The following is a 9,895-nucleotide window of genomic DNA, read 5'->3' as shown; positions in this document are numbered from 1 at the left end:
TCAGACCCTGCTTTTCCCTGCAAGGTATCCAGTCTGGTGGTCCCTCTTCTGCCCATCAAATCTTCTTTTGGAATTTTCCCTGCCCCCCAATCTAAATCTCCTCCAGATCTCACCTCCCTAGAGGTGGTGTGGGCAGAGGTGAAAGCCCTCACAGGCCTGAGGCTTCGTGGCCTTGGGGCTTCATTAAAGGGTAGTAGTAAATGGCAAAGTCAGGGAGGAATAATAGTTATTATATGTATGGGGATGTGGTTAGAGTTGGGAGAAGAGCGAGGAGAGGCAAAGTCCAAAGAAAAATCTCCCCTTCTTTCATTAGATCAGGTATTAACTCTTGTGTTCCATTTCCCTACCATATATCCTATCGTTTAGGGATAAGCATTACTTTTTGTCATTTAGGGAATGACAGGATATCTGGTGGGGAGGTAGGAGGAAGGTCTTTATTGTTGGAAGGAAGGAGGAGATATAAAGGAAGAACTGAGCTGGACAGGGATGAGTTTAGTTGAGTTAAATTATGTTGAGTATAATTGGTTTTGTTTGGGTAGAGTACAGTGGAGTAGAGTTGCGTTGTTGTGTCATGTCAGGAAGGGTTGGGTCAAATTTATTTTAGTTTGGTTGAATGAGTGGAGTTTGGTTTGGGATTGGTTGAGTGGAGATGAGTTGGTTTGACTTGAACTGAATTTAGTAGAGTTAAACTGAGCCAGGTTGTGTTGGAATGAGTTGAGTTGACTGGAGTTGAGAGTTTGATTGACCTTGCATAATGTTTGATTTGAGTGGGTTGAGTGGAAGTAAATTGAACTGGGTTGGCTTGAGTTGAATTTAGGATAGTCAAGATGCATTGAGTTGAGCTGAATTAAGTTGGGTTGGTTGGGATAAGAAAGTTAAAAGACTCCTAGGAGACAGATCCAGGAGAATTGTGCCTCAGGAAGGTGGTGTGAGATTCCAGCAAAGAGAGACCTGGTGAGGGGAGGTGTCCATGGCTGAGATCTAAGCAGACTGTAAGTCTGACAAGATTTGGCATATAAATGATTAATCTCAGTGTTTCTCCATTTTCTTTTGTACTATACACTCTTATTGGTAATGGAGGCTCATGATGGCATGGGAAGAAAGCAATATCAGAATCTCATTGCATGTGCATGTGTGCTCACGTGTGTGTGTGTATGTGTGTGTGTGTAATTTGAAAAAATACCCAAAGGTAGTTCTTTATTTTTAAAATTAATTTATTTTTAATTGACAAATAATAATTATGCATATTTATGTGGTACAATGTGTATTAGTTTGTTTTCATGCTGCTAATAAAGGCATACTCAAGATTGGGTAATTTATAAAGGAAAGAGGTTTCATCGACTCACAGTTCCACCTAACTGGGGAGGCCTCACAATCATGATGGAAGGCAAAGCAGAGCAAAGGCACGTCTTACATGACAGCAGGCAAGAAAGCTTGCAGGGGAACTCCCATTTATAAAACCATCAGATCTTGTGAGACTCACTACCGTGAGAACAGTATGGGGGAAACCACCCCCGTGATTCAATTATTTCCACCTGGCCCAGCCTTTGACACGTGGGCATTATTACAATTCAAGGTGATATTTGGGTGGGGACACAGCCAAACCGTATCAAATGTGATTTTTTTTTTTTTTTTTTAGACAGGGTCTTGCTCTGTTGCACAGGCTGGAGTGCAGTGGCATGATCGAAGCTCACAGCAGCCTAAATCTCCTGGATTCAAGCAATCTTCCCATCTCAGCCTCCTGAGTAGAACTACAAGCACATGCTACCATGCCTGGCTAATTTTCTTTTCATTTTTTTTAAGAGGCAGGGTTTCACTGTGTTGCCCAGGCTAGTCTCAGACTCCTAAACTCAGATGATCTGCCCACCTTGGCCTCCCAGAGTGCTGGGATTTACAAGCGTGAGCCACCGCTCCTGGCTAATGTGATGTTTTGATCTGTGTATTTGTTGTGGAAAGAGTCAATCAAGCTAATTAACAAATCCTTCACTTAACTGACTTGTAATTTTTTGTGTGTGATGAGAATGTTGAAAATCTTTTAGCAATTTTGAAATATATAACAGATTATTATTAACTGTGGTCACCATGCAGGTATAATAGATCACTAAAACTTCTTTCTAACTGAAACTTTGCATCCATTCATCAACATCTCTCCCTTCCCCATCTCTCCTCCTCCCCACCTCCCTCTGCCAGCCTCTGGTAACCACCTTCCTACTCTTTGCTTCCATGACAGTGACTTTGTAAGATTCCACATATAAGTGAGATCATACAGTACTTGTCTTTCTGTGCCTGGCTTATTTCACATAGCATAATGTCCTCCAGTTCTATCCATGTTGTGAATGTTTCCATCTTTTTAAAGGCTGTGTAGTACTCCAATGCATCTACCTACCACATTTTCTTTCTTTCTATTTTTTTTTTTTTTGAGATGGAATCTTGCTCTGTTGCCCAGGCCGGAGTGCAGTGGTACAATCTCGATCTTGGCTCACTGCAACCTCTGCCACCCGGGTTCAAGCAATTCTCTGCCTCAGCCTCCCGAGTAGCTAGGATTACAGGCACCTGCCACCATGCCCGGCTAATTTTTGTATGTTTAGTAGAGATGGGTTTTACCATCTTGGCCAGACTGGTCTTGAACTCCTGATCTTGTGATCTACCCGCCTCAGCCTCTCAAAGTGCTGGGATTACAGGCGTGAGCCACCGCACCCGGCCACCACATTTTCTTTATCCATGTATCTGTTGATGGACACTTAGGTTGCTTCCATTTCTTGGCTATTGGGAATAATGATGAAATGAACCTAGACATGCAGTATCCCCTTGACATACCCCAAAGGTGATTCATAAATGCCTCCCAGGCTACAGCATGTTCCAGTGGAGAGTCAATATCCTGCAGAATCTTCATTCTTGCCGAGAAGTTCTGTTTGGATGAATCCCTGGCTGGAAACAATTTTTTAAAGGAGAACGAAGGGGAGCATAAAGGTCAGAAAGTCTCCCCTCTCCATTTCTTAACCCAATTCTTAGGTAGCAGCCTTTGAAGAAAAGAAAATGTAATATTTATTGAGCACCTAATATGTGGTAAGTATTTTTGTTTCCATTGTTGTATTGAACACTCACAAAATATTTCTGTTTTATAGTGGGGGAACTGTGGCCCAAGGAATTGAAGCAACAAGGTCAAGGTCACACAGCTAGTTTGATGTAAACCCAGGTCAGTGTGTCCCTTTTTGCCAAGAGAGTGACAGAAAACCATAGATGGTTTGGGGTGACAGCAACCAAAGGATGGTAGGGGAGGTGAGTGGGAGTGATGAGCTAGGGTGGTGGTGGGGTGCTGGGGAACTGAGAGGGAGGGTCAGAGGAGACTGGGGTGCAAAGAATGTGGGCTGAATGGTCTGTCAGAGAAGAGGTGAGAAGATAAGGGAGTGGGCAGTCCAGAGACACTTTGCAGGTGGAGGTCAGGTCATGGAACTTGTGGCCTCAGCAAGGCAGCAATAGGTCAGGTGCTGGTTTGTGCACCTTCAGCACTTGGGAATTGAGACCTTCCTAAGAATCTGGCAGGTGAGTCCCTGCAAGGAGGTTCCCAGCGTTCTCCTCTCTCCTTTGTTTTCTATTCCTGAGGTTCATCCCATCATCTCAGAGCTCCTTGAGAGCTGAGGACTCCCAGGGCCTGTCTGGAGGTAGGCCAAGATGTCATGTTCTGAGTGTTTGCAGGATGGGTGCAGTGGAACTGAAGGAATCACAAAGCGGCGAGGTCACTCCTGTGTGCTGGGTGTTGGGTGCCCCTAGGAGGCTCCCAGTTTCTGTCCTGAGGGTGGCCTGAGGGAGGGATTCAGGTTTGGAGTCTCTGGGGTGCTCACAGAGCTGGTGCTCCTCTCCTCCGGAGTGGGTGGTTGTGGGCAGCCAGCTGCACGTCCTACTCACCACCTGGTTCTTTCTTGTGGTCCTGTGGTCCTGGCTGGATGGCTGCGCCTCCTCCTTCCCCAGTGCCTTGATGACTCACATACCCCCTTCCCCACCACAACACACACATACCTCCCCCCAACACAAGCACACCACACTTACCCCACACAACCACTGGGCAGCCCCACGAGAGAGTCCCAGGTTGGATGGAGGGAAGACTGACTCCTCCCAGCTGTGGAGCCAGGGCAGCTCTCCCCATCAAGCTGCTCTGAGGGCCTGGGATCAGGATTTCAGCAACTCCTTCATTCACTTGCTCATTCTCGGCTTAAAATATGTATATTTGTGGGGATAGCATGCATAGAGAGAAGCCAGAGCCTGAAATTTTAGAACTGCAGTTCAACAAGCAGAAATCTCCAGCCAAGTCACCTCATCTCTCTTTGCCTGAGTTTCTTTATCTGTAAAATGTACATAATGCTCTCTTGCAGGGTGACGGAGGGGATCAAACAAGATAACAAAAGCCAAAGTGTGTGTGAACTGTAATCAGAGTTTATAGTTTACAAACATATAAATAGTCATTCATTCATTCACCCCATTGAACAAAGGCTGATGAAATCCTTGAGCACCAGGCAGTGTCCTAAGCCTCCAGGCAGTGTCCTAAGCCTTTTACAAGCATTAACTCATTTGATCCTCCTAAAAACCCTATGAGGATGATGCTAGGATTGCCCCCACTTTATAGACAAGGAAACTGAGACACAGAGGATTTAAGTAGCTTGCTCAATGCCATCTGGCTAGCAAATGGTACAGCTGGGATTCACACCTAGTCCTTTTTGATCAACTCAAGAGTATTCCATTCATTCATTTAGGGAACATTTATGAAATACTTTCTCTTTTTTTTTTTTTTTTTTTTTGAGACAGAGTCTTGCTCTGTCACCTAGGCTGGAGTGCAGTGGCACGATCTTGGCTCACTGCAACCTCCACCTCCCGGGTTCAAGCAATTCTCCTGCCTCAGCCTCCTGAGTAGCTGGGACTACAGGCACATACCACCACACCTGGTTCGTATTTGTATTTTTAGTAGAGATGGGGCTTCACCATGTTGGCCGGGCTGGTCTTGAACTCCTGGGCTCAAGTGATCCTCCCTCCTTGGCTTCCCAAAGTGCTGGGATTACAGGTGTCAGCCAACACACCCAGCCAAATTCTTTCTCTATGTGAGTCCCTGGGTCCATGGAAAGGAACCAGAGTTGGTGAGGTGGTTGAGGTCATCACCCAGGGGCAGAGGTAGCCTCCTGAGGGTGGAGGTTGGATATGCAGGGTGCAGGAAGGATTGCAAATTTTGGTTGTTAGCCAGCTAAGATTTCTGCCCTGTGCAGGACAGTCCTACACACATTGTCAACAGAACCCCATTGAGAAAACATTCAAGAAAAGAGCACAGGCTTTGGAGTCATTCCAGACCTGGGCCTTACCATTCCAAGATTGTGTGACTTGGCTTGGATAAATCGCTTTATGTCTCTTAGCTTCAGTTCCCACCTCTGAAAAACATGATTGAAGACATTATATATGTGAAGTACCAGAAGTATCTAGCATGCCTTGGTTGCTCAATAAACATGAAGGTCTTTTCCTGCTCAAGCAAATATCAAGAAGTATGGAGAAGAAGCAGTTTTGGCTTCTGGCATCCTTGCAAACCTCTCTCCCTCTCTCGTGAGGAGGTCTGAAGCAATCTGGGTTCTGGACACGCAAGAGCGCTCTCACCACATGGACCTCCCCCTTCTCTCCATCCAGGCCCAGGGCCCAAGGCCAGTAAGGCTCCTAACCTACCAGCTCTGAGGCTCCAGGCAAAAGCCACTTCCCCTCTTGGAGCCCTGGATTCTTTGTCTATGAAATGGAGAGACGCAGTGCTGATGGCCGTCAGTTGTTCCTGCCCATCTGACATCCCTTCCCTCTTCTTTGGGTGACTGCAACCAGTTTTCTATTGAGGAGCATCCTGCTCCCATTCTCAGTTGCCTGGGCATGTGGTCTGGGACTGGCCAGTCAGCATGTGGACATTCCATCTTCCTGTTCACAGTCATTGGTTCAGGTACAGGTGTGTGAGCTATCCCTGGAGCAATCACAAGTGTCCCAGGAACTCCGGGTACCAAGAAAAAGGCCAAGAAAGAGGCATTCTCTTCCCATATGGGATTGGGGCATGAGAACAGCATAAACCTGGAGCTGCCTGAGACCTCTGTAACGTCCCTTGGGGAGAACCTGCCTGAGGATGAAGCCAACAAGAGAAAAAGAGAGAGGAAAAGGAGAAGGAGATGAGAGGGAGGAGAAGAGAGGTGGGGTGGAGAAAGAGAGGGGCAGGGGTGGGTAGGAGAGAGAACCTGATATGATTTCTGGATATAGCCTGGCCTATCCTTGGATTTTCAGCTTGAGAGAAAATACCTCCCCTTCTTTTGCAAAAATTAATTAGAATTGTGTCTGTTGCTTGTAATAGAAATAATCTTCACTTATTCAGGGGCTAAAAACACTTATGTTGGCCAGGCACGGTGGCTCACACCTGTAATTCCAGCACTTTGGGAGGCCAGGGCAGGCAGATCGCTAGAGCTCAGGAGTTCAAGATCAGTTTGGGCAACATGGTGAAACTCTGTCTCTATAAAAACAAACAAACAAACAACAACAACAACAACAAACAAACCAAAATCAGCCAGGCATGGTGGTGAGTGCCTGTATTCCCAGCTACTTAGGGGGCTGAGGTGGGAGGATTGCTTCAGTCCAGGAGGTCTAGGCTGCAGTAAGCCGTGATCATGCCACTGCACTGCAGCCTGGGCAACAGAGTGAGACCCTGTCTCAAAAAAACAAAACAAAACAAACACAAAACATCTACATCAAAAGATTGCTGTGTAGATCAAAAGGGAAGATAATGTAAGCAAAAATGTTTCTTTATACTGTATATGGCTGAATGACGATAAGTTATTAGTGAAGTGTTAAAGCAGGAACACACATTCCATGCAAATGACGAGTCAGTCTGTCCAGTTCTGTTTGAAAGGCTTGAGAAAATGGACTTTTACGGTTCTTGCCTGAGAACAGAAGGAATTTTTGGAAGTGCGAAGTCTTGTGCCCTAAATTTTCAGTTCATTGGGTGCAAGTTTTCTAAGGATGAGGTGTCCTTGCATTGGGTCGCACTGTTTCTTATGTGACTTGTTCGAAGGTCGCTTACTTTACAAGAGGCCATAGTACAGTGAGGAAAGATACCTGGCCTGTTGGGGCAAGTCCCTGCCTGGCTCTTAGTCTCTGATTTTGTCACCTGAGTGGGGCTGGATTGGGCCTTCTTCTAGGGAGCAGCTGGCTCTGACCCACTGTGATCCTGCTATTCCCAGACCTTATCCTGGGACAAGAGAAGTCTGCTCACCTCTGTTGTCTGCAGCATGCACTGGTTACTGAATTCTCCAGAGAAGCCACCCATCTGAAACCATAGCCCACGCCAGAAAGAGGCTCTTTCTGGAGTCTGGCAGACATTTTCAACTCACTGTCTCTTCCCTGTCTGTTCCAGAAAATTCGATTTCTCAACCTGCTTTGCAGCCAAGTGAGGCCACGTGACATGGTTCTGGTGAAAGAAATGTAAAGTGGAAATCTCCTGGGGCCGTCTCTTCCCTTTCCAACCTTTTCCTGTTTGGAACATGGGCATGAAGTGCTAAGTGCAAGGACGCAAACTATTTTGAGGATGACGGAGCTGAAAGATGGAAAGAATCTGAACTCCTGATGGCACTGCTGAGATGCCGAGAAGCCACAACAGGGCTGGGTTGCTTACCTCTGGACTTCTTGTCATCTGAGAGAAATAATTCTCCCTCCTTTTTGGGCTTAAGCCTCCATATTTGGAGTTTTTGATATATGTAACCACATGCATTCCTGACACACTAAGCTAGCACTTGCCTGCAACCATTCTGTCTCTCTCTTTTGTTTTTTTAGAGAGATGGAGTCTTGCTAAGTTGCCCAGGTTGGTCTTGAACTCCTGAACTCAAGCAATCCTCCCACCTTGGCCTCCCAAAGTGCTGGGATTACAGGCATAAGCCACTGCGCCTGGCCACTATTCTCTCCTAAATTCTTTCTAGGCATGTAGTCCAACTTTTTTTTTTTTTTTCCCTTGCATCTGGGGCCATAATGACAGAATTGGAGTAATTTTATACTTATTAATTATAATAATTCTACCAGCAATCATTATTTACTGAGTGCCTCCTGAGTGCCAGGAATTGAGCTAAGTGATTTTATCCTCACAACAGTCCCAGGAAACAAATATTGTTATTTTTCTCATTTTCAGATGAGGAAACTGAGGCTCAGAGATGACAGATGACTGGTTCAAATTCACACAGCTAGAATTGAAGCTGGCCTCTGAACCCAGGTCTGCCTTACACCAAAACTCCTGCTCTTCATCCTCAGCATGCCTAGTTCACCATGCTTAGTTAACATGTAGGGAAACTGAGGTCCAAGAGGAAGAGTTACTAGCCCAAGGTCACACAGTAATTTCAGGGGGTCATTTTACAAGAAATCAGATCGACTGGATCCCTATTCCGGGGCTCTTTCTATGATATCCTGCTGCTTAGCAAATGCCAGGGCCTGAAGTCCAGGCTGAGGTCTGGGGATGGTGGGAGCTATTGAAGGTTCTAAACAGAATTAGAAGAGTGTCCCACATGCCAGAGGAGGGCTGTGGAAACACTTCCTCTCCCTTCCACTATGGTGGAGAAGGAAGTGGGGTGAGAGGACTGATGTTTTACAGCCCCATAAACTTCCTGAGCAATGTCCCCTGGCCAGATAATAGCTCTTTCCCCCGGTTTGTCCGTCACAGGTGGCTGAGTCCCCTGATCCCAGGAGCTGATATCTGATGCTCTGCAGATTACACTGATGGGGGGTGGGGCTGGCTGGGGAGGATGCCATGGCATGACCACTCAGCCATCCTGTGCCAATCAGATGGTGCTGGCTGTCTAGTGGAGAGGTCTGTGGGGCAGAGGGCCCTGCAGTGGAAACTCCCCAGATGAACTTGGGGACTCTCCACTTAGAGTCTCCCACTTGTTTATCTTCTTGGCCCATCCCTGGCAGGATCTGGGTGTTTGTTTAAGGATTCAGGGTTTGGGATCCAAGATAACCAGCGATGAGTGTCATAGGGAGTTATGCTTGTAAATGTTGAAATCATACAGGCCAGGGCTCAAATCCCAACTCTACCACCTATATGTAGCCTGTGGTATAGGCTATAGCAAGTCAGTTAATTTTCCTGTTTATAAAAATGGGGACAAGAGGAAAATCTACCTCATGGGGCTGTTAGGAGTTATAAAGGAGATGATGCACCAAAAACCTTTTGCATAATGTCTGCCACATGGTAAGTGCTCCAGAAGTGGTTAAAACTCCTCCCACTTTTCTTCCTCTCTGCGTAATCTAGGGAAATCTTTGAGCCTCATTTTCCTGTTTCGCAAAATGGGGACCATGATACCTTCTTCTTCCAGCTATTGTGAGGGTTTCAATGAGAAAGGGATGTAAACACATTTGGTGGGCCGGGTGTGGTGGCTCATGCCTGTAATCCCAACACTTTGGGAAGCCAGTGTGGGAGGATCACTTAAGCCCAGGAGTTCAAGATCAACCTGGGCAACATAGTGAGACCCCTGTCTCTACAAAAACAAACAAACAAACAAAAAACAAATAAAAAAAATTAGCTGGGCATAGTGATGTGCACCTGTAGTTCCAGCTACTCAGGAGGCTATGGTAGGAGGATCACCTGAGCCCAGGAGATCAAGGCTGAAGTGAACCAAGGTCGCACCACTGCACTCCAGCCTGGGCAACAGAGTGAGACCCTGACAAAAAATAAACATCAACAAAACCAAAACATTATTTTGTGACTCTCAATTCTCAGCTTCTCAGCTGAACTATATTCCCTAAATTAGATCCCCCACATCGCCCCACAAGCCAACTACCATCCTAACAGAGCATTTCTGTTCCCTTTTAACTTCAAATGCTGGTTGGTTATGCTGGGCCTTGGGTACGGGTACCC

This window comes from Theropithecus gelada, chromosome 15, assembly GCF_003255815.1.
Source record: "Theropithecus gelada isolate Dixy chromosome 15, Tgel_1.0, whole genome shotgun sequence".
NCBI lineage: Eukaryota > Metazoa > Chordata > Mammalia > Primates > Cercopithecidae > Theropithecus > Theropithecus gelada.
Note: the sequence above shows the minus strand (reverse complement) of the source record.